This window comes from Callithrix jacchus, chromosome Y (genome assembly GCF_049354715.1).
Source record: "Callithrix jacchus isolate 240 chromosome Y, calJac240_pri, whole genome shotgun sequence".
Lineage (NCBI taxonomy): Eukaryota > Metazoa > Chordata > Mammalia > Primates > Cebidae > Callithrix > Callithrix jacchus.
Genome location: NC_133525.1, coordinates 15,267,501 through 15,295,000, shown reverse-complemented (window position 1 = coordinate 15,295,000; position 27,500 = coordinate 15,267,501). Strand labels below are relative to the sequence as shown.

The window sequence follows — 27,500 nt, the reverse complement described above, 5'->3', positions numbered from 1 at the left end:
AGGAGCACCGCAAAAGGCCCAAGCCGAGCCAACGCTCGCACCACCCCGGCGAGGGCAGCACGACGGGCCATCGGGACGAGCCCCCCACCGCCGCGGAGAGGGGCCGCCCCCGACAAGGCAACAACCACAGGAGGCGAGAGCGAGGGATGCCTGCCGCGTCAGAGGACCCCACCGGCCCCCGCCAGGCGGAGAACGGGGGAGCACGGCGAGGTCGGGCCGGATTCCGTACCCCCTACACCTCCCGATCCAGACCCCACAGGCAGGGTGCAGGAGAGGCAAGGGGGCCCCCGCGGGCGGGACGAGAAGAGCGGTCCCATTCACCGAGAATGTCCGTCCCTCGCCCACCGCGGATCGGTCGCGGCCCGGGAGAGCGTGACGTCACCACATCGATCGGAAGAGACCCAGAGCGGGGCGAAGGAGTCAACCTCAGCAAAGCCACGGAGCCCACGGGCCCGAGGCCGGCCAGCCCCGCTCCGGGGAAGGGACGGCGGACAACCCCAGAGGAGAGGAGGACGCCTGACACGCACGGCACGGAGCCAACGGAACGGGGTCGTCGCGACCGCCCCAGGTGCCCGCAGCAGGGAGCGCACACGCAGGCAGACGGGAGCCCGCCCGCCCGCACCGGCCTTTCCCCGCCACGCCCAGGTGAGTCGGAAGAGACCCGGGCCCAGGGCGGCACCAGGGAGCCGGGACACTCAGACGGATGCACGGGAGGCAAGGCACACGGGCCCCAGCCGGCGGCTCAACCCAGAGCAGGGCCGGCTAGCCGGGTCACCGGTAGACCAGAGACCCCCCACGCATCCAGAGGCCCGACCTCTCCAGCGACGGGTCGCCAGAGGACAGCGTGTCAGCAATAACCCGGTGGCACAAAACGACAACTCAGAGTGAAAGATACACCCCGCCCAGGGGGCAGGGGGTCTAGTCACCGGCCACACCGCCGACTCAGAAATGCGTGACACGGACATCTGTCCCCAAAAAGGCCACCATCACAGCCAGACATGGAGCACCCAGGGCTGTCTGGTCGACCTAAACACACACACACACACACACACACACACACACACACACACACACACACACACACACCAGGGAGCAGCCCTTCCCGGGCACGCCCTCCGGGCCACCGGTGCCACGCAGGGGCCGGCCCGTGCCTTCAGAAACAGACTCTTTCGGCCGTCCCCTCACACGCGAGGGACACACGACACGAGGGACCGAAGGCGCTCAGGGACCACTCTCCGACCACGAAGGCGGACTCGGAAGTAAAGCGTCACAGCAGAGGGACCGCGGCCAGGCGCGGCACCCCGGGAGGACGGCGCAGGAAGGCCACCGACTCCCCACAGGGACTCGGGAAAGAAATCCGGCGGGTGGGTGGGTGCCTCTGGCGGCCAGGGCCCGCGCTGGCCCGCCACAGGGCCGTGGAGTGGCGTCCCCGGCCACCCGCGCCACGCCCGGAGGGTCCCCGCGGGTCGCGGGTCGGGCCTCGGGAGCTACGGCGTACTGGTCGACCGGCCCGGGCAGCCCCGACACCTCGCTCGGGCCTGGAAACTCGGCGACAGCCTGCCCCCATACAGCCCTGCACGCCCGAGCTCTGACTCACAAGTGACTCGCCAGAGCTCTGGCGCCACAGGGACAGCCCCGCTGACGGCCGCAGGCTTTCCGGAGCAATGACTAGCTCACAGCGGGGACGGTCCCCTCCCTCGGCAGCTGTCACCGGAGCTCCAGAAGCCAAGAAAACCATATAAAAGCGGCCGCCAGATGGAGCCCGACAACCGGCGACGACCAGGTCCCCAAACCTGTCACCGAGAGAGATCCAGATGGCAGGGCGGCCGGCGGACGGCAAAACCGAAACCGTGAGTCGAGAAAAGTCTGGCCGAGGCCGAAGACACAGCCCCTCCACCCCAACCCCACAGAAACCGTCCTCCAAACGTGTCTCTGCGTAGACCGAGACAGGCTCCAAAGACAAGCCCACGACGTGTGGCTGTTTGGACATGCATCTCGGAGGGAGAAAGAACACACAGGACTCGGTCGCGAGTCGTTCAGGTGACAGAGAGACACAGAATGAGGACACTTTCACAATCAAACCTGGGGTGTGGGGGAGGGAGGGAGGGAGGGAGGGAGGGAGGGGGGATAGAAAAAAGACACATGGAGGAAGGAGAGAGGGAAGAAAGGAAGCAGGGTGGGGGGAGGAAGGACATGGAGAAAACAGAAATTTTAAAATCTGGAGAAAATAGATGATGAAAGACAGGTGGAAAATGAAGAAAGATGAAGAAGAGAAAGAATGAGGAAAGAGGTGAAGGAAAAAAGGGCGAAAGAGACAAAAAAAGTATAAAAGACAAAGAAAGAGAGAAAAAAAGGAAAGGAACAGAAAAAAGGAAAGAAGGGAGGGAGGGAGGGAGGGAGGGAGGGAGGGAGGGAGGGAGGGAGGGAGGAGGGAAAGAAAGAGAAAAACACAGAGCAAGAAGAAAGGAAGGCAGAAAGAAGAGGCTAATGCCATTTTCGGCATTAGCCCCCACCTGCATTTAGGTAAAAATCTAAAAAAAGGGAAAAAGAAAAGAAAGGAAGGAAGGCAGAGAGAAGAAAGAAAGAAAATAGACAAAATGAAATTTCTTGCTAAACATAATCGGGCCTGGCGACAGAGCTAGGCTCCATCTCGAAAGAAAGGCAGGGAGACAGAAAGAAAGAGCAACAGAGAAAGACAGACAGACAGACAGAGAAAAAGAGAGAGAGAGAGAGAGAGAGAGAGAGAGAGAGAGAGAGAGAGAGAGGCCAAGCAAGGTGGCTCATGCCTGTCATCCCAGCACTTTGGGAGGCCGAGGCGGGCGGATCACAGGGTCAGCAGTTCGAGACCAGCCTGGCCAAAACGTTGAAACCCCGTCTCTACTAAAAATACAAAAATTACCTGGGCGCGGTGGCACACGCCCGCCATCCCAGCCACTCAGGAGGCTGAGGCAGGAGAATCGCTTGAACCATGGAGGCCGGAGGTCACCGTGAGCCGAGATCGCGCCATCGCACTCCAGCCTGGGTGACAGGCTGAGACTCTGTCTCAAAAGAAAAAAGAAATAAAAAATAAAAAAAGAAAAAGAAAGGCCACACAAGAAACACAGAAACATCTAAAGAAACACAGGAACAATGAACGAAACCCAGAAACGACAAAAGAAACAAACAAGAAAGAAAGAAAGAAAGAAAGAAAGAAAGAAAGAAAGAAAGAAAGAAAGAAAGAACTGGAAAAGGCAATTAGGAAGAGAGAAACAAAGGAGAAAGGATAGACAGATTTCCTTTCGAAAGATCCTCTAACAGCATAGTAAGGCCCAGGGAGGGGCTGCGACCCACCTTCCACCTTACGAATACGGTTGGCCAGGAAAATATAAATACCACGTGTAACGTCACCGTTAAACGTGACTATGAGCCGGGCGCGGTGGCTCACGCCTGTCATCCCAGCATTCTGGGGGGCTGAGTCGGGTGGGCCACCTGAGGTCAGGAGTCCAACAACAGGCTGACCGACATGGTGAAACCCCGTCTCTGCTAAAAATACCAAAAAAAAAAAAAAAGGGACCCACTTCCGTTACTTGCTGCTGTGGACGATAGGCAGCTGGGGTCGGTGAAGGATTCCAAGATGGCTGGGCGAAAACTTGCTCTAAAAACCATTGACTGGATAGCTTTTTGGGAGATCATACCCCAAAACCAAAAGGCCATTGCTAATTCCCTGAAATCCTGGAATGAGATCCTAACCTCCAGGTTGGCTGCTTTACCTGAGAATCCACCATCTATTGACTGGGCTTACTACAAGGCCAATGAGGCCAAAGCAGGCTTGGTGGATGACTTTGAGAAGAAGTTTAATGCCCTGAAGGTTCCTATACCAGAGGATCCATATACTGCCCTGGTGGATGCTGAAGAAAAAGAAGATGTGAAGTCTTGTGCTGAGTGGGTGTCTCTCTCAAAGGCCAGGGTTGTAGAATATGAGAAAAAGATGGAGAAGTATAAGAACTTAATTCCATTTGAACAGATGACCATTGAGGACTTGAACGAAGCTTTCCCAGAAACCAAATTGGACAAGCAAAAGTATCCCTATTGGCCTCACCAACCAATTGAGAATTTATAAAATTGAGTCCAGGAGGAGGCTCTGGCCCTTATATTACACATTCTGGACATTAAAAATAAAAGTAATTATTAAAAAAAAAAAAAAAAAAAAAAAGAACCTCTTTAATTTTAATGTTAAAAATAAAAAAGGAAAAGAAAAACAAATTCTCCGGACGTGGTGGCACATGCCTGTAACCCCAGCCACTCAGGAGGCAGAGGCAGGAGAATCGCTTGAACCCCGGAGGTGGAGGTCACCGTGAGCTGAGATCGCGCCATCGCACTCCAGCCTGGGTGACAGAGTGAGACTCTTGTCTCAAAATAAAGAAAAAAGGAAAAAAGAAAGAAAGAAGAAAGAAAGAAAGAAAGAAAGAGAGAGAGAGAGAGAGAGAGAGAGAGAGAGAGAGAGAGAGAAAGGAAGGAAGGAAGGAGCCGGTCGCGGTGGCTCAAGCCTGTAATCCCAGCTCTTTGGGAGGCCAAGGTGGGTGGATCACGGGGTCAAGAGATAGAGACCATCCAGGTCAACATGGTGAAACCCCGTTTCTACTAAAGATACAAAAAATTAGCTGGGCATGCTGGTGCGTGCCTGTCATCCCAGCTACTCAGGAGGCTGAGGCAGGAGAATTGCCTGAACCCAGGAGGTGGAGGTTGCGGTGAGCTGAGATCGCGCCATTGCACTCCAGCCTGGGTAACAAAAGGGAAACTCCATCTCAAAAAAAAAAAAAAAAATACCACACAAGAAACACAGAAACAACGAAAGAAACACAGGAACAACGAACGAAACACAGAAAACGACAAAAGAAACAAACAAGAAAGAAAGAACTGGAGAAGGCAATTAGGGAGAGAGAAACTAAAGGAGAAAGCACAGACAGATTTCTTTTCGAAAAATCCTCTACCGGCATAGTAAGGCCCGGGGAGGGGCTGCGACACACCTTCCACCTTAGGAATATGTTGGCCAGGAAAATAAAAATGCCACACGTAAGGTAACCGTTAAAAGTGACAATGAGCCGGGCGCGGTGGCTCAGGCCTGTCATCCCAGCACTCTGGGGAGGCTGAGGCGGGTGGGCCACCTGAGGTCAGGAGTCCAACAACAGGCTGGCCAACATGGTGAAACCCCGTCTCTGCTAACAATACAAATAAACTTCTTTAATTTTAATCAAAGAAAGAAAGAAAGAAAGAAAGAAAGAAAGAAAGAAAGAAAGAACTTCTCCGGGCGTGGCAGTGCATGCCTGTAACCCCCAGCCACTCAGGAGGCTGAGGCAGGAGAATCGCCTTAACCCGGGAGGCAGAGGCCGCCGCGAGCCGAGATCGTGCCCTCGAACTCCAGCCTGGGTGACAGAGTGAGACTCTGTTTCCAAAAAAAAGAAGAAAAATGACTATGAGGGCCTGGGCCAGGGTGGTTGAGTGAGTTTACCTAGGGAGGGAGGGAGGGAGGGAGGGAGGGGTGGCGGGTGGGGAGGGGGGGAGAGAGAGAGAGAGAGAGAGAGAGAGAGAGAGAGAGAGAGAGAGAGAAAGAGAAAGAGAAAGAAAGAAAGAAGGGGGGATATGCCTGAGTGGAAGGAGAGAAACCAAGGGGAGCAGGAGGGGACACAAAGAGGAAGGGGAAGGGACGGAGGCACAGTAGGTTATTCTAAAATGTATTCAAGACTGGGGTGGGGGTGGGCACGGAGGGCAACTCAGGAAACAAGCCGACTCCAGCAATGACACCTAATTCATGATTGCTGGCATCGCTGCCTCGAAAGGGGGGCACCGCATGTTTCTTCCTCCACACTCATTCGATGATTTCTGGGAAACGCCATTTACGAGCACACTCTGGACATCTACCTGCTTTCGCTACATCTGGGGAGAATCGGGAAAGTCCCCACTAACGACAAGGCCTAAAGTGGAGCTGTCATCCACAAAACCCAGGCAGAAGGGTCCATATGGGTTAAGAAAGACACCAAGAAAGAAAGGGAAACAACGGATCAAAGAGAAGAACAATCGGGCCCGGCCAGGGTCTCCAGGGGTCGTCTGGGCAACGAGGGAGTCGGGGGTGGGGGTGGGGGTGGGGGTGGGGGACGAATGGACTAAGGGAGGGCGGGCCTCTAAGTGGGGGGAGGTGGGGGGCGGGTGGCAGAGAGAAGCCACAGTCTCTCCTGACGGTGGGCGGGCGGCCAGAGCGTCCCGTCACGCCGCCTAGACTTCGGAGAACCGGTGACCGCTAGGTGACGCCCGATGACAACATATGCAAGTGTCAGCCCGGCACCCTCCCAGGCATTTCCCCCACAACTAATGGAGCGGAGACCCTGAGGGGGAAGGAAGCACCGTGACTCGGCAATACGCGCAGAAACACACGCACCTACGTACGTGCGTAGGTACGTAAGTACGCACGCACGCACGCACGCACGGACGTACCCACGCACGCACTCACACGCACGGCGTATCCCACAGAATAGCAGAGTGTATACCGTGATAGCGAGAGGGCCCACGCCATTTTCTTCTCTAGTAACAAAAGAAAAAGCAGGCCGAGGCCCGGCGGCCCACGCCCCTCACCCCAGCACTCCGGTAGTCAGAGGCAGAGGCGGGCGGGTCACCCGGGGTCAGGAGTTCCGAACCATCCCCGTCAACATGGCGAAACCCCCGCCTCCAGGCCCTCGAAAGGCCGGGCAGGGGCAGGAGAATCGCTGGAACTCGGGAGGTGGAGGTCGCAGTGAGCCAAGATCTCACCACCGACCGCACTTCAGCCTGGGCGACAGAGCGAGACTCCCGGGGCGGGGGGGTGGTGGGGGGGATTCGCTTCCCTCTTTAGGTGACCACGCACCGTGACACGTACACAGAGAGCTCGGAAGGTACACAGGCTCTGACCTCCTCTCTGTGGTTTTGAGTCGGTCTGGCGATATTTTCCAGGCCTTCCGTTTCCCCGTAAGCAGTCACAGAAATGAAAACTCCCTCCTTTCCCAATTCGTCTTCAGCTCATCATCAGGCCGCAAGAATAAGCAGCCCGACCCGACCCGACCCGACCCGACCCTCCCGCTGGGTCCGGGAGCAATTGCACTCCAGCCCGGGCGACAGAGCGAGCGAGCGAGCGGAACCTCTGTCGCAGAAGAAAACAATTAAAAAGAAGGAAGATAGATAGATAATCAGCCGGCCGTTTTGTGTCGTGCTGCGTCCTGGCACCCGCCCGGGCCGGTAGGCCCAGCTCCTCAGGGGCTGAGTCAGGGGAGCATCTCTCTAAGCCCACCAGTCAGTTCAAGGTCACAGTGACCTACGTACGATCGGCCTGGGCGACACAGGGAGACCCCATCTCTAAAAAAGTACATGGAAGCGTGGACGGTCGTAGAAGACATACAAGGAGGTGGCGGAGCACGGGAAGGCTCCGCTCGTTCCTGAAGACCAGAGCACAGCCGGGTGCGGTGGCTCAAGCCTGTCGTCCCAGCACTTTGGGAGGCCGAGGCGGGTGGATCACGAGGTCGAGAGATCGAGACCAACCTGGTCAACGGGGTGAAACCCCGTCTCTGCTAAACATACCGGAAAATAGACAAATAAATAAATTAGCTGGGCACGGTGGCACGTGCCTGTAATCCCAGCTACTCGGGAGGCTGAGGCAGGAGAATTGCCTGAACCCAGGAGGCGGAGGTTGCGGTGAGCCGAGATCGCGCCATCGCACTCCAGCCTGGGTAACGAGAGCGAAACTCCGTCTCAAGAAATTAAAAAAGACCAGAGCACACAAACAGGACCATCCGCTTGAGGTAGCCACCGTTCCGAATCACGGCGGAGGCCTCGAGGATTTCAGAGCAAGGCCCTGCCGTCATCTGCGGCACCCGACCTCGCCTGTAAATATTTCCGGAAACCGACTCGTCCGTCCATTCATTCACTCACTCATCCATCCATCCATCCATCCATCCATCCATCCATCCATCCATCCAGTAGGGAGGAAGGAAGAGAAAAAAGAAAAAGAATGAGGCCGGGTGTGGTGGCTCATGCCTGTAATTCAAGTACTTTGGAGGCCAAGGCGTGCAGATCACCTGAGGTCGGGAGTTCAAGACCAGCCTGACCAACATGGTGAAACCCCATCTTTTTTTTTTTTTCCAATAAATAAATAAATAAAAGAAAAGGAAGAAAGGGGGGGAGGGGAGGAAGAGAGAGAGAGAGAGAGAAGGAGAAGAAGAAGAAGAAAGAGGAGGAGGAGGAGGAGGAAGAGGAGGAGGAGGAGGAGGAAGAGGAGGAGGAGGAGGAGAAAAGAAATAAAAAGAGGGCAGCGCACCATGGCTCACGCCTATAATCCCAACACTTTGGGAGACTCAGGTGGAAGAATCGCTTGAGCCCAGGAGTTTGAGACCAGCCCTGGCAACACAGCGAGCCCCCGTTTGTACTAAAAAATCAAAACAATTAAAAAGTTAGCCGGGCATCGTGATGGCAGGCACCTGTATAGTTCTAGCTGTTTTGGAGCCCGAGGTGGGAGGATTGCTTGAGGTCGGGAAGTGGAGGCTGCCATGGGCCTTGGCCAGACAAATGCACCGCAGCCTGTTTCCCGGGCTGGTCTTCAACTCCTCAGCTCTAGCGAAGCACCTGCCTCACCTCCAAACTTGCACCCACCACATTCATCCGTCCCGGAGGTGTCTGTGACAGATTTTAGTAGGGGAGCATTCATTTCTAAATACCAGAGCAGATCAACAGGACCATCCGTTTGAGACAGACACCACCATTCTGAATCACAGCAGAGGCTTTGAGGATTTCAGAGCAAGACCCTGCTGCTATCTGCAGATAACCACCCTTCTTTCGAGGGACAGGGCTCTGTCAGGTAGCCTCTGGCTGTAAACCAAAGGCCCAACCACGGGGCCATAAAGTTAACCATGTTAGCCGAGCCGCTCATAACGCACCGAGCATAATCCCAGCACTTTGGGAGGCTGAGACGACGGGTGGATCACTTGAAGTCAGGGGTTCGAGACTAGCCTGCTGACCAGGGCAAAACCCCGTCTCTACTACATACACAAAAGTTAGCCGGGTGCGGTGGCACGCACCTGTAGTCCCAGCTACTCACTCGGGAGGCCGAGGCGGAAGAATCGCTTTGACTCGGGAGTCGGAGGTTGAAGAGAGCCGCGATCACGCCACTGCACTCCAGGCTGGGCGACAGAGGAAGACTCCGTCTCAAATAAGAACAATAGCAAGAAGTATAATAATAATAACGACGTTAAATTAAATGTAGAAAAACAAGAAATCACACATAATTTGTAGCGTCATTGCTGCCTCAAAAGGCGAGAAGCATAGGTTTGTGTCACCATGGGTTTTCTTTGTTCCTGAAAAATTGCTCATTCATTCATTCATTCATTCGTTCGTTCAATTCTATTTTATTCTGTTCCATTCTATTCTATTCTATTCTAGCGTGTGTGTGTGTGTGTGTGTGTGTGTGTGTGTGTGTGTGTGTGTGTGTGGCTTTCTTCTGTTTTCTAAATATGGGGTTTCTTTTTTCTAAAGATGGCCAGGCTGGTCTTGAACTCCTGACCTCAGGTGATCCACCCACCTCGGCCTTTCAAAGTGCTAGGATGACAGGCGTGAGCCACCGCGCCCGGCCTTATTCTAATATTTTGGAGAAGCAGTCTTTCTCTGTCACCCAGGCTCAGTGCAACCTCCGCCCCCTGTGGGTTCAAGCAATTCTCCTACCTCAACCTCCCGAGTGAGTGAGCAGCTGGGACTACACTACAGGCACGTGCCACCACGGCCCCCTAACTTTTCTGTATTTCCAGTAGAGGCAAGGGTTTCACTATGTTGACCATGCTGGTCTCGACCTCCTGACCTCTGATCCACCCGCCACAACCTCCCAGGCAGGCTTGAGCCACCACCACGCCTGGCCTATTTATTCTTTTATCCTTAACTTTCCAGAAGGCTAGTTGCTTAAGCTTTCTAATTATTTTATTAATATTACTAATACCCTGATAACACTCCTAAAATAGCAATAGTTACATAATTGTATAGAACTGTCCTTGGATGATAAAGCACTTTTATTTCACATCAAGACAGCAATTACTTTAGATCATAATATGTCCACGCTAGACACCTGAAATTATACCTAGCACTATCTTTCTATGACTAAAAATTCAGAAATGCATACTGAACAGAAGATCCTTATCAAAATGATTTACGAGTCTTACAATTATCCTTTAATTCTTGCCGGGTATTGTTACTGCTATTTTGTGCATTAAAAACTGGAAAACAAAACAAATGACAAAAATGACATGAACTCCAGGTAGGGCTAGCTAGGTTCCTCAGGTCCATTTTCTTCAGTACTTTCAATAACATATGAAGTGTTATGAAGCTTGCCCCATGGATTTTTCAACTGCATACTATAACCTGAAGGGTTAGGGAAAAGTCCGAGAAAGGGTCCTTTGAAGTAAAAATTAATTTAAAGGGACAAAACCCACACAGTAATAGAAACAGAATATTAATTTTGTTCTCTATGGCAAAAATAGCCAACACGGTCAAGAATACTTTATGAGTCAGGTTGCAAAAGTGACAATTTTAGAAAACTCTATTAAGAGAAATTGACAGAGGGGGAGGTGGGGAGGGATAGCCTGGGGAGAAATGCCAAATGTGGGTGAAGGGGAGAAGAAAAGCAAAGCACACTGCCATGTGTGTACCTACGCAACTGTCTTGCATGCTCTGCTCATGTACCCCAAAACCTAAAATCCAATAAAAAATTAAAAAAAAAAAAAATGGACAGAATAAAATCTGATTTCTCACACTCTAAAAACTGATGAAAACTAAACTGGCTTCACCAAAAACAGTCAATCTCTATGGTAACACTGTAACTCTCAGGTTGAGTAGCTCAAAATCAATCCAATCTCCAGCAAGACAAAGTTTAGCCTTTCTGTTCATTTAGGAGGATATTCTTTTTATCTGATCAAAGAACAATGAGACCCGGGGGTCAGAATGGCGATTCCCTAGGCAACAAGGGAGGGAGGAACGCGAAGATGGGGGCGGGGGCGGGGGCAGCGGACAAGTCACAGTTGCCCCGGGCTGTGCGCAGGCGGCCTGAGTGTTCTTCCTCCATGAGGCCTCGGTTTTCAGAGTGCCTTCTTTCTTCCTCCGTGAGGCCTCGGTTTTCAGAGTAACGGTGGCCACTAGGGGATGCCCGAAGTCTGCCTGCCAACAGAGAGTGTCAACCAGGAATGAACTGGGATCGCCAGGAACGGGAGCGGGAGAGGGGAAGAATGGAGCCCTCCCCCCACCACAGCACAGTGGGGCCGCCGTGCCCTCCCAGGCAGTTGCCACAAGCAATCGACCAGCGCCTTAGGGAGACACAGCCTAAGTCCCCACCCATCGGATTATGTGAAACTTCCTTCCAGAGAGAAGAGACCGACTGGAAATTCTCTCCGTCAAGGTCGAAACCTAAAAGGATCACTGGCACACCCACCAGGCCCAAGACAATTTTGAAAAGAGTTGTTTCAAAATGGAAGAGCAGTTTCTGTGTTTGGGGTACATCCGTATATTTCCGTATAACAAAATTAGTTGTTTTAAACATGACGCTTTAAAAGAAAAAAAAAAAAAATTTTTTTTTTTTTAACTCCTTACCTGTACAGTCCTGCGATAGGCAGACCACGGGACTCGTCAGCTCAGAGTCCGTGAGGCCAGAAGCTGACATCCTGCATGTCTACTCAGAATGAATGAACGAATGAACGAGTTTATTTATTTACTTTGAGACACAGTCTCGCTCTGTCCCCTAGGGTGCAGGGCAGGCAATGGCACGATCTAGGCTCACTGCAACCTCTCCGTCCCGGGTTCAAGTGATTCTTTCTGCCTCAGCCTCCCGAGTGGCTGGGAGTACAGGCATGTGCCACCACGCCCGGATGACTTTTGCATTTTTAGTAGAGACGGAGTTTCACCATGTTAGCAAGAATGGCCTCGATCTCCTGACCTCGTGATCCGCCCACCTCCCAAAGTGTTGGGGTTGATTACACGCGTGAGCCAGCCACCGCACCCGCCCGGGCCTGTAGTCCCAGCTACTCGGGAGGCTGAGGCAAGAGAATTGCCTGAACCCAGGAGGCGGAGGTTGCGGTGAGCCGAGATCGCGCCATTGCACTCCAGCCTGGGTAACAAGAGCGAAACTCCGTCTCAAAATAAATAAATAAACAAAGTTAAAAAAAATTAAATGCTGTATTCTGTTAGCTTTGCTTTGTACCCTGAGAAGGACATAATATAGCTGTTGTCTGTCTGTCTGTTTGTGACAGGGTCTCGCTCTGTCTGTCGCCCAGGGTGAAGTGCCTCCAAGTAGCTGAGACTACAGGCACGGACCCCGGGGTTTGGCCATGTAGCCCCAGGTTGGTGGTGGAGCTCCCGTGCTCAAGAGATCTTACTGCCTCTGCCTCCCAAAGTGTTGGGGTTACCGGCATGAGCCACCGCACCCGGCCTGACTCAATACCAGGAAGGGCCAGGATCTGCCAAGGCCTGTGTTCCAAAGTGGGGACAGTGGATCCCATGGTAGAGGGAGCCATCGGTCCACACTGAGCTCCGGCCAGCCCCAGGCCCCACCATGCAGACCAAATCAGAAGGAACAGGGTCCCTCGTCCTACACACCGCATCCCTTCACTGAACTTGGGAGCGGATCCATTTCCCAAACATGAGGTGGCTCTCAGTTTGAAACGGGTCACAAGGGGCCTGGCTTTCCCGAGTCGGCAGGATAACGAAGTCCTTCCGTGACATAGAACGAGGTGTGGCTCGAATCTAGATTCTCCAGTTAAAACCAAGGAAGATGGCCAGGAGCGGTGGCTCGTGCCTGTCATCCCAGCACTTTGAGAGGCCAGGCCGAGGTGGAAGTATCAGGAGGTCAGGAGTTTGAGACCAGCCTGGCCAAGACAGTGAAACCCCTGCCTCTACTGAAAACACAAAAATGTTAGCTGGGCGTGGTGGCGCGTGCCTGTAATCCTAGCTACTCAGGAGGCTGAGTCAGGAGACTCGCTGGAAACCAGGGAGGCAGAGGGTGCAGTGAGCTGAGATCGTGCCACTGCGCTCCAGCCAGGGGGACAGAGCAAGACTCGGTCTCAGAAAACACACACACACACACACACCACCACCACCACCACCACCACCACCACCACCACCACCACCAAAGAAAACCAACGTGTCACACTCGATCGAGACAGACAGAGACAGAGAGAGATGAGAGAGACAGAGAGAGAGAGAGAGAGAGAGAGAGAGAGAGAGAGAGAGAGAGATGTTATATCCGAGTGACATAAAGAATGCACCGCACTCTGAAACTGAATTATGAGTCCTTTATGTTAGCCAGCGACGGAGAGGTGGCTAATGCCCAAAATTCTCTCTCAGGCCCAAAGAAAGAAAGAGTTAGGGGGTTCTTTATACACTAGTTTGAAAAAGGAGGGGGGAAACCTAGCTGAAGCAAATTTTTCACAAAAGCAGAGTAAGCAAAAAGTTAAAAGATAAAGTAGTACAGGCTGGGCATGGCAGATCACGCCTATAATCCCAGCACTTAGGGAGGCCGAGACGAGTGGATCACAAGGTGAAGAGATCGAGACCATCCTGGTCTAAACAGCGAAACCCCATCTCAACTCAAAAAAAGAAAAAAGAAAAAAAAAATTAGCTGGGCATGGTGTCACGTGCCTGTAGTCCCAGCTACTCGGGAGGCTGAGTCAGGAGACTCACTTGAAACCAGGGAGGCAGAGGGTGCAGAGAGCTGAGATTGTGCCACTGCACTCCAGCCAGGGAGACAGAGCAAGACTCGGTCTCAGCAAACACACACACACCACCACCACCACCACCACCACCACCACCAAAGAAAACCAATGAAGGTGTTTAACTCAACGTGTCGCACTCGATCGAAAGAGACAGAGTCAGAGAGAGATGAGAGAGACACAGAGAGTAACAGAGAGAGAGAGACAGAGAGAGAGAGAGAGAGAGAGACAGGGAGAGAGAGAGAGAGAGAGAGAGAGAGAGAGAGAGAGAGAGAGAGAGAGAGAGATGTTATATCCGAGTGAGATAAAGAATGCACCGCAATCTGAAACTGAATTATGAGTCCTTTATGTTAGCCAGCGACGGAGAGGTGGCTAATGCCCAAAATTCTCTCAGGCCCAAAGAAAAAAAGAGTTAGGAGGTTCTTTATACCTTAGTTTGAAACAGGAGGGGGGAAACCTAGCTGAAACAAATTTTTCACAAAAGCAGAGTAAGCAAAAAGTTAAAAGATAAAGTAGCACAGGCTGGGCATGGCATCTCACGCCTATAATCCGAGCACTTAGGGAGGCCGAGATGGGTGGATCACAAGGTGAAGAGATCGAGACCATCCTGGTCTAAACAGCGAAACCACGTCTCAACTCAAAAAGAAAAAAAAAAAGAAAAAGAAAATTAGCTGGGCATGGTGGCACGTGCCTGTAGTCCCAGCTACTCGGGAGGCTGAAGCAGGAGAATTGCTTAAACCCAGGAGGCGGAGGTTGCAGTGAGCCGAGATCGTGCCATTGCCCTCCAGTCTGGGTAGCAGCAGCGACACTCTGTCTCAAATGAGAGAAAAAAGCAAAAAAAAAAAAAAAAAAGAGAGAGAGGAGGGATGGGGGGAGAGAGAGAGAGAGAGAGAGAGAGAGAGAGAGAGAGAGAGAGAGAGAGAGAGAGACAGAGAGCAGAGAGAGGAGGAGGAAAGGGGTACTCAATGGAGAGAGAATTACACATATCTTAGAATGCTTTTGATACCATAATCGGTGGCCCGGGTGCACTTTTAAAACAGAAACAACAGCAGCAGCGGCAGCAAAAGCCAGCCAGCCAGACAGACCGTCACAGAGACAGTATTGTTACTAAAGACAGGTTTTCACTAACACGGGGGTGGGGGGGAAGACAGAGAGAGAGAGAAAGAGAGAGGAGGGTGGATAACGAGGTCAAAAGATGGAGATCATCCTGGCCAGGCCAACATAGTGGGACCCCGCCTTCACTAACAATACAAACGTATTAGCTGAACAGGAATGTTGTCAGCAGGCTCAGGCTTCATAGCCAAAAAGCTGAAACCACCATCTGGGATGTTTTCCCGAGAGCCAGTGGTTTCACGAGGGGCCGTGTGTAGTTGTGGAAATGGAGAGGAATGTTTGGAGCTCCATATTTGAGACAGAACGGACAGGGCTCGGTCACGGGTCATTTAAGACATGGGGAGATACAGACTGAGAAAACCCTCCCAGCATCCTAGCTGAACAGAGAGGTGCACGATTTATCGAGACACTAAGTCTGGGTCACAACCGAGTCAACGGAGAAAGCAAACCCAGATTTTAGGGTTGGATTTCTCTCTCTCTCTCTCTCTCTCTCTCTCTCTCTCTCTCTCTCTCTCTCTCTCTCCCCCCCCCCGCCCCTTCAGAGGGAGTCTCACTCTGTCCACCAGGCTAGAGTCCAGTGGTGCGATCTCGGCTCACTCACTGCAACCTCCGACTCCTGGGTTCAATTAAATCTCCTGCCTCAGCCTCCCGAGAACCTGGGATTGCAGGCACGCACCACCACGCCCGGCTAATTTTTGTCCTTTTTTTCCTTCTAAAGACGGGGTTTCACCATGTTGCTCAGGCCGGTCTTGAACTCACGACCCCAGGTGATCTGCCCGCCTTGGCCTCCAAAGTGCTTGGATTACAGGCGTGAGCTCCCGCGCCTGGCTAATTTTTGTCTTTCTGTAGAGACGGGGTTTCACCATGTTGGCCAGGATGGTCTCAAACTCCTGACCGCAGGTGATCCGCCCACCTCGGCCTCCCAAAGTGCTGCAGTGACAGGCAGGAGCCACCGTGCCAGGCCTGAATCTTTATCAATGTGTAACATCTTTGAGGTCTCCAAGTCCAGAAATAAACTCGCCACTTCTGCACAGGATTCTGTATGGAGATCAAATCTGAGATTCCTAAAGTAAAGAATTGAGGCCTTGGGAATGGATTGGATTAGATCTACCTGAGCTTATATTAAAATAAAAAAGAGGGAGAGGAAGAGGGAGGGGTGGAAGAAAGTGGGGGAGGGAGGGGGGAGAGAGAGAGAGAGAAGAGGAAGAAGAAGAAGAAGAAGAAGAAGAAGAAGAAGAAGAAGAAGAAGAAGACCTCATGAATTTCTAGAAAATAAGACCTTATGACTTTTGCATCCGTTGGCGACTCTAGGTAGTTTGCTGAACCTGGTTCTGTGGCCTTGCCTCTGTTTACTTTTGCACTCCAGGCCACGATGCACAGTGCCAGACCTGGGAGGAGTTCAGCCACGCTGCCTACCGAGAGAGAAGCTTTACCTCGCTGACCCTGTGAAGGCACGTGTGGTTCTCAAATACAGGCATTCTGATGGAAACTTGTGTGTTAAACACACAAGTAACAGATGATCGAGTTTGTCTGGTGTCTAAAAGAGAGCAAGCTCAAGATGGAAAGAAGACTGAGAAATTCCACAGTCAACTAACTAGTGGCACTGACCGTAGCCAGGGAATCCCTCAGTGTTACCATGGAAACTGAGTGAATGGTTTGAAATGAAGACTTTGTCATGTACTGAGGAAGTAAATATCTTTTGAAGTAGGGAAAGTGTTGGGACAGAAAATACTTTATGTAACTAAGTGGACTCTTCAGAAGCTCAGAGGTCATTTTCTGTAATTTTCTTTTGAACGTTTTCTTTAGAGAGCTAGGAATGCGAATGTTTTCAGTCAGAAAGCCTGTATTTACTTTTGGAAACTGCACAAGCGATGCATCTGTCTCCGGAACTTTGCAGATTACTTGATGTTAGGTAAAACGCACAATTGTTTCTTTCTGGCAGATTCGTAACAGTAACTTGAAAATGAGATATTACGAAAAGCCAATGCTTCCTTAAATTTAGTTCATCTTTCTTTCAAAGAACATTCAATGTAACCGTTGTGTTGGATCGAGGTATTTCTTTTGGAGCATAAAATGTATGCCGTCGATGACCAATAGACATAAAAGATGGTCATCGGAACAAACTCCGCACCACAGTGCGCATTGTTACGAATGCCGTGCACCTGAGTATGTCTAGTAGTGTGGCCTCAATTATATCTAACAGGAATTGACTAACCAGTATGCTTTGCCTTCTCTCTCTCTGTCTCTCTCTCTCTCTCTCTCTCTCTCTCTCTCTCTCTCTCTCTCTCTCTCTCTCTCCAGAGAGATACAATAAAAATACCTTTTATTATAGGGGATTGGTAGTATCAGCTCGTTGAACAATGACTTTGAATCTAGTTTTCAGTTATCAGAAGCAGCAGTTACTTGAGTGCGTGAATGCAATGACGGTCACTACACATGTACCACAACCACCATTTTACAGACATTTTCACGACGTATTTTTCATCTGCAGTTTCTCAGAAGGCCGATAGATGATCCCAACTGTCACATCATTGCATACTTCTGTCCGTCTTCTCTCTTTCTGTAACCAAAGTGTTAGGTGTGACTGTCACAACTGTCATGTTTTCCAGTAAACCGGAAGTATGATATTATTTGACACTTATGTTCGTACCCTAATTTCACCACCTAAACGTCGTGTTCACATGTTGATTCCCCAGGAATGGAATGAAGGTACTACATTGAAATACATCCTGCAGGCCAAGCGCGGTGGCTCAAGCCGGTAATCCCAGGACTTTGGGAGGCTGAGGCGGGTGGATCATGAGGTCAAGAGATGGAGACCATCCTGGTCAACATGGTGAAACCCCGTCTCTACTAAAAATACAAATCATTAGCTGGGCATGGTGGCGCGTGCCTGTAATCCCAGCTACTCGGGAGGCTGAGGCGGGAGAATTGCCTGAACCCAGGAGGCGGAGGTTGCAGTGAGCCGAGATCGTGCCATTGCACTCCAGCCTGGGGAAGAAGAAGAAAGAAGAAGAAGAAGAAGAAGAAGAAGAAGAAGAAGAAGAAGAAGAAGAAGAGGAGGAGGAGGAGGAGGAGGAGGAGGAGGAGGAAGAAGAGGAGGAGAGGAGGGGGAGGAGGAGGAGGAGAAGAAGAAGAGGAGGAGGAGGAGGAGGAGGAGGAGGAGAAGAAGAAGAAGAAGAAGAAGAAGAAGAGAATAATAATAATAAGAAGAACAGGAACAAGAAGAACAAAAACAAGAAAGAAAGAAAGAAAGAAAGAAAGAAAGAAAGAAAGAAAGACCTTATTGTTGTACCCGAGCGAGTCAAAGAATGCACCAGACTCTGAGATTGAATTATGAGTCCTTTATTATGCCAGCGACCGAGAGGTGGCTGATGCCCAAAATTCTCTCGGCCCCTAAGGAAATATTAGGCGGTCTTTTATACCCTAGTTTTAAAAGGGAGGGGGAACTTAGCTGAAGGAAATTTTTCACAAAAGCAGAGTAAGCAAAAAGTTCAAACTTAAGCTAGTACATGAGAAATAAAACAGTGCCAGGTGCGAGGGGTAAAGTTGTCACAAAAGACATACAACTTATATAGGTAACCGGGGCTCTGGGCATTGGACAGCACCTGCCCGCATTCCCAAGCTCTGCTGGTACCACTGAACTCGGCCTCTTATGAACAAATGCGTTCCCAGCGTCAGCCCGCCCCAGCTACATACTCTGGTGACATAGTGAATGGTGGGAAAATCACTAAAATGTAGAAGGTAAGATGGAGTCTGCCCAGCTCAGGAAGCTAACTGACATAAAGCCTGAACAGCTTTTAGTCTGAGAAAGAGAGAGCTAGTTTTAACTGGCAAAAAGCAGGTTATCACATTATGAAGTACAGTTTACAGGAACCGGCTGTCACTAGACATCGAGAAATCCACAAAAGCGCTAGTCAACAGCAGGAGAAAAACAGCAGCTCACACACGTCCTGGGGAAAAGATACACCGTCCTAGAATTCCGTGCCAAGGCATCACCTCCGGTCATCTTAAGGGAGCAAAGTATCGCTTTTTAGACAGCGTTTCTATTTTGGGCACAAACTACTACGGCCCAGCGTGGCGCCACGATGCCCTTCCCATTTTGCATATATGCTGGCTCGGGGAAGGAGAAAAGAAGACATCAAGAGAAAAGGTGATTGAGAGACCCAGCCAAGATGAAGCTTTCCCAGGGAGGGAGGGAGGGATGGCTGAGGAGTGAAGGGGTGAAAAAGCCCCACCACTACTGTCCAGCCCGCCCACCCGCTTGCCCACGAGGACCAAAGGCTGTGCCATCGCCCCCAGCTGCCTCTGGGGAAGTGGGACCGTGCCCCACCCCCACCCCCATCTTCAAAAACAGTGGCCACTGAGTGAGGTGAGATCTGGCCATCACCCATGCAAATGTCAACCGGCAAAGGGTGGGGGGAGGGGAGAGAGGATGGAGGCCCACGCGCCTGGCTCCAGAACGTTTCCACGCAGGGTGGTGAGAGGCGCGGCGTTGGGGGGAACCCACCTCACAAACTCAACGAGTTGGAGTAAAGGGGCGGGTGGGGGGTGCTTAAAAAATAAACCAACTCCTCATAAAGCCCAGGTAGAAGAGTCTATGCGCATGAAAGACACCAACAAACAAAGGAACACAAAGTACCGATAAAGGAACAATAGGGCCCCCACCGGGGCGGAGGTTCCCCAGGCAACGAGGGAGAGAGGGAGGGGCCTCCAGATGGGCGGAAGAGAAACCGGTTGCCCCAGGTTCTGTGAAGTCCTCGGGCTCACAGAGCTCCCTCCGCGCCACCTCGATTTTCCATTACAGTGGCCGCTAGGTGATGCCCAAAGACCACCGATGCTTGCAGGCGTCAGCACGAAAAAGAAGGGAACGCTGGATCGCTCTGGGTCGGGGTGGAGGTTGGGGGGCGGGGGCGGGGGCGGGGGCGGGGGCGGGGGCGGGGGCGGGGGCGGGGGCGGCTCAGGCACGCCGCGTCACCGGCCTCTCCCCGATCCCTCTCGGATCAGGTCGTTTCTGGGCCCAGGGAGTCCTCTCGGGTGATGCCCGCCTGCAACTAGTCGACCGGAGCCTCCAGGGGACACGGCCTAGGCACCCGCCCGTGGGTTCATCTGGAACTTCCATTCCCCTAGAGAGAAGGAAGAGGAGACCAGGGGCGGGGGCGTGTGGACGGAGGCTAGGGGTGGAGATGGGGCCTATCTAAGATGGAAGTCCAGTCCCTAGCGTTTCCGAGTGGACTCCAGACCCACCACCTCAGAGTGTCAATATCCGTTACAGGGAAGCGAAGGTCCGTGAAATCCACACTCACTCCCGGAGTGAGTGGCACGATCTCGGCTCACGGCAACCTCCGCCTCCTGGGTTCCAGCGATTCTCCTGCCCTCAGGCTCCCGAGTAGCTTGGGATGACAGGCACGTACCACCCACCGTGCCGGGTGAATGTTGTATTCTTAGTAGAGACGGGGTTTCTCCACGTTGCCCCGGCGCCGGTCTCGAACTCTCGACCTCTCGCGATCCACCCACCGTCTCCTCACGAGAACATCACTGGGCCGTCCCAGCCCAGTAGCGTTACAGTGGCCATGCCTTAGAAATCACTCCCACGCACACACCGCGATAGGTCCTATGTCTAGAAATGTATGCCGCGGTCATGAGCTTTCTTCCTTAGCGCCTCCACGATTGGCTTCGCTAGGTAAGATTTTCCCTAACCGTTTATTTTTGAGTTGAGGAGTTTGTCAGGGAAATAGGAGAAGGATAGACGCCACAAGTGACAGGGAGAAAAGTCTAAAACATGCTCCTTTCATCCAAGTGGGAGCCTGGCCTCGACCTCCCCAAATCCTACACACCGAGTGGGGAAACCCAGCAGGGCCCCTCTGTCCGTCTAGATTCCTCTCGGCCTCTGTAAGCACGCGCTCTTTCCTTTTCGTGGAAGAGGCAGGGCCCTCCCCCTCCCCCAGAACCGAAGGTCTCAGGACCTAGAGTCGGAGAAGATACACCCTGTGGAACCCAAGTCATCCCGGGGGGCCTTCGTTCTGCAGGGGACCCAGAAACGAAACGTGTCTGGCCTATTCTCTGATTCATCTGTCTCTGACGAGTTGACGTTTCAGGCGAACCTTCAAAGGGCCAAAGGCAAAGAGCTCTTCCTCTGCCCCTACCCGACCTTTTCGTGAGCAGCGAAGGGTGACAGTCTCCTCAGGCAGGCCCAGGTCACCAGGTATCCCGATCCATTTCTCCCCTCCCTCCCAGTGGGATTCCACCCATCCGTCTTCGGGATGGGGCGACACAAAGTCCAAGTTACTTTACCGAGTCACTAACGGAGAGAGGGGATCGAGGGAGTCAACCTATGTCAGAAATGACATAGGTTCAGAGCCTAAAAAAGGGCCGGCCGCAGTGAAAGGTGGCAGGGTGCGAGCTTGCTCCCCCCCCCCCCCCCCGGGACAGAGTCTCACCCCTGTCGCCCAGGCTGGAGTGCAACGGCGTGATCTCAGCCCAGGGCAACCTCCGCCCCCCAGGTTCAAGGGATTCTCCTGCCTGCCTGCCTGCCTGCCTGCCTGCCTGCCTGCCTGCCTGCCTGCTTGCCTCAGCCTCCCGGGTTGCTGATATCACAGGCATCCCCCACCACACGCCCGGCTAATCATTTGTACATTTAGTAGAGACGGGGTTTCATCAGGTTGGCCACGCTGGTCTCGCTCGAACTCCTGACCTCAAGTGATCCTCCCTCCTGGGCCTCCCAAAGTGCTATAGGATGACGGGCGTGAGCCACCGCTCCCCGCCCGCGCGCTTGCTCTTCAAGGGTGAAGTGCTGGCGGCTCACGCCCGTCATCCCAGCACTTTGGGAGGCCCAAGAGGGCGGATCACTTGAGGTCAGGAGTTCGAGGCCAGCCTGACCAACATGGCGAAACCCCATCCCTCCTGAAAATAGGAAAAGTAGCCGGGGGGCGTGGTGGTGCGCGCCCGTCATTCCAGCTACCGAAGGACGAAGCAGAAAAGGAGACTCTTCCAGCCAGCCCCACCGCGTCCCCCCACCCCCAGCCACAGCCACAGCCAGCCTTCTTGTGGGGCGGCGCCTGCCGAATGGAGTGGAGCCCGAGGCCATGGGAGCCATCACCTCCGACTCCAGAAGGGAAACAGGGCTGTCTGCCTTTGAATGGGGCTCTAGAAGGCGGCTCGGCTGCCGCTTCCGAAGCGATGCGCCTCCCTTCGCCTGGCACAGAGCGAGGCTCCGTCTCAAAAAGAAGAAGGAGAAAAAAGAAGAAAATATTAGCACGTCAGTTGTGGTCGCGAATCAGTCCCCGGAGGCCAGGCACAGTGTGGCTCGAGCCCATCCATCATCCCAAAACTTTGAGACGCCAGGTCGGGAGGATTGCAACGAAGTGATGAGACCCTGCCTGTAGAAAGGGTCTACAGACAGGGTCTCATCACTTCGTTGCAATTGATCTGTTTGTTTGTTTGTTTTGAGACGGAGCTTCGCTCTCGTTACCCACCAGGCTGGAGGGCAATGGCACGATCTCGGCTCACCGCAACCTCCGCCTCCTGGGTTCAGGCAATTCTCCCGCGTCAACCTCCCGAGTAGCCAGGACTACAGGCACGCAGCACCATGCCCAGCTAATTTCTGTATTTTTAGTAGAGACGGGGTTTCACCCGGTTGACCAGGATGGTCTCGATCTCTCGAGCTCGTGATCCACCCACCTCGGCCTCCCAAAGTGCTGGAATTCTAGGCGTGAGCCACAGCGCCCGGCCTAGAAAACATTGAAAAACTGATCTGAGGGGCCGGGCCCGGTGGCTCACGCCTGTCATCACAGCACTTTGGGAAGCCGAGGCGGGCGGATCACCCGAGGTCGGGAGTTGCAGACCAACCTGGTGAAACCCCGTCTCAGAAAAATGAATGAATGATCTGATCACAGTGGCATGTGCCTGTGGTCCCAGGTACTCTGGAGGCTGAGGCGGAGGAATGTCTTGAACCAAGGAGTGTCTAGACTGCAGTGAGTGAGCTACGATGGCACCACTGCACTCCAGCCAGGGCGACCGAGTGAGACACTGTCTCTAGATCAATAAAACAATTGGAAGGAGCTCTCTCTGTCTTACTTTCAATGGGTGTCTCTTTAGGCCAGGTGAAAAACAAGAAAGAGAGAGAGAGAGAGAGAGAGAGAGAGAGAGAGAGAGAGAGAGAGAGAGAGAGAGAGAGAGAAAGAGAGGAGAGAGGAGAGAGAGAGAGAGAGAGAGAGAGAGAGAGAGAGAGAGAGAAAGAGAGGAAGGGGGGGAGAGAGAGAGAGAGAGAGGAGAGAGGAGAAACAGAGGAGAGAGGAGAGAGGGGGGAGAGAGAGAGAGAGAGAGAGAGGAGAGAGGAGAAAGAGAGGAGAGAGGAGAGAGAGAGAGAGAGAGAAAGAAAGGGAGGGGGGGAGAGAGAGAGAGGAGAGAGGAGAAACAGAGGAGAGAGGAGAGAGAGAGAGAGAGAGAAAGAGGGGGGGGGAGGGAGAGAGAGAGAGAGAGAGAGAGAGAGAGAGAGAGAGAGAGAGAGAGAGAGAAGGTGTTGGGAGGCGTGTCTGCTTGATGACTAAAACTACACAAACCCAAACAAGGGGAACACAATGCGTAGGTGTGTAGGATTTGGTAAATAAATCCCGTTTTCTTTTCTTCTCCGGAGAACACCTGTAATCCCAACAACTCGGGAGGCCGAGGCAGGCAGATCACCCGAGGTCGGGAGTTTGAGAGCAGCCTGACCAACATGGTGCAACCCTGTCTCTCAATAACTAATCTGGGCACAATGGCACGTGTACTCTGGAGGCTGAGGTGGAAGAATGTCGAGCCAAGGAGTGTCCAGACTGCAGTGAGTGAGCTAGGATGACACCACTGCGCTGCAGAATTTAAGCCTCTCTCTGTCTCTCTGTTTCTCTCCCTTCCTCCCTCCCTCCCTCCCTCGTCTCTTTTCTCCGCCTCTCTCTCTCTCTCTCTCTCTCTCTCTCTCTCTCTCTCTCTCTCCCTCTCCCTCCCCCTCCTTTCTTTGTCACAGGATTGCCCAGGTAGGATTAACAGGTAGCTGCCGCCATGCCCAGCGAAACTTCCTTACTATTATTATTTTAAGAGAGAGTGTCTCACTCTGTTACCCAGGCTGGATTGCCGTGGCGTGGATCTCGGCTCACCGCCACGTCGGACTCCCTGGTTCAAGTGACTGGCCTGCCCCAGCCTACCGAGTTACTGATCTAACAAGCGTACGCCACCACACCTGGCACATTTTTATGTTTTTCGTAGAGACGGGGTTTCGCCATGTTGGCCAGCCGGGTCTTGCACTCCTGGCCTCAAGTGATCCACCTGGCTCAGCCCCCGCTACGTGTCGGAATTACAGGCATGGGCCGCCTCATCCGGCTCGGCCAATCTTTTTAATATATCATAGAGACGGTGTTTCCTCAGCCATGGGGTTGTGAGATTGGTTCACTCAATATGTATAGTGCTAAAGGGGTAAATTAGTGTGATTTGTGACACGGATGTGAAAAGAGTGTGTGTGTGTGTGTGTGTGTGTGTGCGTGCGTGCACGCGCGCACACACACATGCTGTGCTGGCTGGGGGTGGGGGAGAGAGAGAGAGAGAGAGAGAGAGAGAGAGAGAGAGAGAGAGAGACCATCCTGACCAAGAGGACCTAGAAATGGTGTCTGATTTGCGTCTCTGTCTAGTCGCCCATCTGTCTGTAGGTGACTGATAATTCCACAAATGAGGGCGAGCATCATCTATTGAGCTCTTTCTTTCTCCCTCTCATGTGTGTCATCTCTGCCGTGGAACGAGGGAAAAAAAGAGGCTGTGATGGGAAGTCGTCCTGACGTCTGAGGAAGCTAAAGACAGGCTGCTGACTGAACGAAGGGCATCGTATGTGACACTCTGACGCCCGAGCCGCCTAGAAATGCATCTTAGTTTTCATGCCAGTGCTGTCAGTTTATCCTGTAAGTCAGCAAGACTGACTTACCCCCACACCCAGCAAGAACAGCACACACCCGGGTGGTCCAGTGTGGTCCCAACCGGCCCACCCAGGCCATCTGGTGAAACGGGTCGCTGGCGAATTTGAAAGCAGCCGCAATGCGGTTCCCCTGGGGAGGAGGCTCCCGGAGGGCCTTTTGGGCCTCCAGAGAGGATTTAGCACCGAAAACCGCAAATCTAACCCACCCACTGAATCTTGCTGCTCCCTCCCTCCCTCCTTACCTCCTTCCCTCCCTCCTTCCCTCCCACTGGGTCCAAGGTACAACCTGGGAGGCAGCCAAAGAAATTTCCACTGTGTGCCTTTTGTCTTTCTCTTTATTTTTAAAATAATTTTCATGTTTCAAGAGATGCTCGTTTGAAGAGGAAATTTTCACAGAGTATGAAAATTCGTCCTAAAGAACAGAGTTTCCCAACAAAGCAGAGAGAGAGAGAGAGAGAGAGAGAGAGAGAGAGAGAGAGAGATTCCGTCCAAAAACAAAACAAAACAAAAAAAAACAGGTGCACATGGCCAATGTCAGCACTTTCTGCACTATATAAATCAACTATCAGAGAGCGATCAGGCACGCCACCCTCGATGTGGCTTGTGGCACTGGAAAGAAAAGGTAGGATCGTGAGATGTGTGTGAAAATTGTCTTAGTTTGCAACGCCCGTATTATAGACTGTGTGTCCAGACCGGAAACAAGGACTGGAAAGAAACGCACAAGACAAATACGACCAGGCCCGTTCCACGTTCACGCCTGTCATCGCAGCGGTCTCAAAGGCCGACGTGGGAGAACGGCTGGAGCGCAAAGGTTTGTGATCATCTCGATCTGTCATTCGACACCACCTCCACCTGCATAAATGATCATCAGCAGCATCATCGTCATCGAAGTTTCAAAAGAAATATGTGTGTCCAGAGTGCGGACCGCAAAGCGAGACCACATGCCTACTAAGAAGGTGATAGGCAAGACACACGGGAAAGACAAACAGACAGACAGACGGACAGACGGACACGGACGGACGGACGGACACGGACGAACGGACAATAGGTAGGTAGGCAGGCAGGCAGGCAGGCAGGCAGGCAGGCAGGCCAGTAGAGATTGAGTCAGGTGCAGTGACTCAGGCCCATAACAGCACCGTGAGAGGCCAAGGCAGGCTGAATTCTGGAGAGCAGGCGTTCTGGACCAGGTGGGCGTCACGGTGGAACCTCAAACCCCATCTCACATACATACATTAAAAACAATGCAATAGTTAACCCCTGTGGTGGCGTGGTCACAGGTAGTGGGGACGGGAGGGACCTGAGGAGGGATGACGGCTTGGTCCAAACTGCGTGTGTGTGTGTGTGTGTGTGTGTGTGTGTGTGTGTCTGTGTGTGTGAGAGAGAGAGAGAGAGAGAGAGAGAGAGAGAGAGAGAGAGAGAGAGAGAGAAAGAAAGAAATGCGAGCCAGCATCCAAAGAAAGGAAGAAAGAAAGAAATGTGAGTGTTCCCCGAAATAAATAAATAAATACGAAAGTGCCTGCGTCTAAATAAATCCATTGATAGATAAATAAACAAATAGCCGGGCATGGTGTCTCAGGCCTGTCATCCCCCAGTGCTTTGGGAGGCTGAGGCGTGTGGATCGCCTGAGGTCAGCACATCGAGACCAGCCTGGCCAACGTGGTGAAACCCCCCCCCCCGTCTCTATTTAAAAAGAAATAGCAGTAAAAATAATAAAATGAATGAATGAATAAATGCGAGCCAGCCTCTACATAATCAGGCAGATAAAGTCAAGCAAGGCTGTCCCCAAATGAATGAATGAATGAATGAATGAATGTAGAGAAATACTTGAGACCCGACCTCAAACTAAATAGATGAACGAACGTAAACGTAAGAATGACATGGACACGGAAGGGTGAAGGAACCATAAGAAACAACAAAGACGGTGTGAACGGAGGTGGTCATTAAGTACCAAAGTGAATGAAATGAAATATTCGCACACACATAGATGTAGAAGAATTATTCCTTTCATTTCCTACGTCCTATCTGGTTATTTGCATATATCATACCGCATGTTATTTACAGTCTGTGAATGTATTGTATATAAACAAACACCAGCGTGCAGAAAATAAGATCGAAGACAGAAAAGGGCGACAGAGAGAGACCCCCGCCTGCCTCTAAAGAAATCCATCCATAGGTACATAAAAGAAGGAAACCAAGAAAGGATCAGTGTAACACACAGAGGTGAAAAGAAACGGTAAGAAGAAACAAGCAAACGAGGACGGGAAGAAAGTTAAAAGGTAACCAAGGTCACGAAAAACGGTTTCCTTCTGCCCCCCCGCCCCCTCCCGGCCTCGAGTATGCCCCACGCGTGCACACACACCCACCGACAGACACAGATACGACACACAGACACACACACACAAACCACACACACACAGACCACACACACACACAGACAGACACACACACACACAGACGGACACACACACACACACACACACACACACACACACACACACACACACACACACACACACACACACCATGGCTGGAAATTCAAGTGTGCGATCTACCTCCCGGGCCCATGAGATCACCTGAGTCCAGGAAGGGGCGGTTGACGCTGTTGCCGTGAGATGCAATCATGAGGTCAGGGCAGATGAAGAGGTCGGGGGTTCGAGAGTTCGAGACCAGCCTGGTGAATGTGGCAAAACAGAGGGAGACCCCGTCTCAGAAGAGAT

General features: G+C 52.3%; 2 long non-coding RNA genes and 2 pseudogenes across 4 annotated transcripts in view; 2 read left to right on the top strand and 2 right to left on the bottom strand.

Annotated features, from left to right (window-relative positions):
• Positions 1-6,410, bottom strand: part of LOC144581289 (uncharacterized) — a 21,638-nt gene extending 15,228 nt beyond the window's left edge. Inside the window, exon 1 of the long non-coding RNA XR_013531904.1 lies at positions 5,899-6,410. This is a non-coding gene — a long non-coding RNA (uncharacterized LOC144581289). The remainder of the gene's footprint in view (positions 1-5,898) is intronic.
• LOC144581288 (ATP synthase peripheral stalk subunit d, mitochondrial pseudogene) lies at positions 3,562-4,195 on the top strand (annotated as a pseudogene). The gene has a single exon (XR_013531902.1). The product of XR_013531902.1 is annotated as an ATP synthase peripheral stalk subunit d, mitochondrial pseudogene (transcript).
• An 8,704-nt stretch (positions 6,411-15,114) lies between the features above and the next one.
• On the top strand, positions 15,115-17,767 carry LOC144581305 (signal recognition particle 9 kDa protein pseudogene; annotated as a pseudogene).
• Positions 17,768-25,100: 7,333 nt separating this feature from the next.
• Positions 25,101-27,500, bottom strand: part of LOC144581287 (uncharacterized) — a 21,639-nt gene continuing 19,239 nt past the window's right edge. For both annotated transcript variants that reach the window (XR_013531901.1, XR_013531900.1), the window contains exons 2-3: positions 27,357-27,454; positions 25,101-25,635 (exon numbers count right to left, since the gene is read on the bottom strand). This is a non-coding gene — a long non-coding RNA (uncharacterized LOC144581287). The remainder of the gene's footprint in view (positions 25,636-27,356; positions 27,455-27,500) is intronic.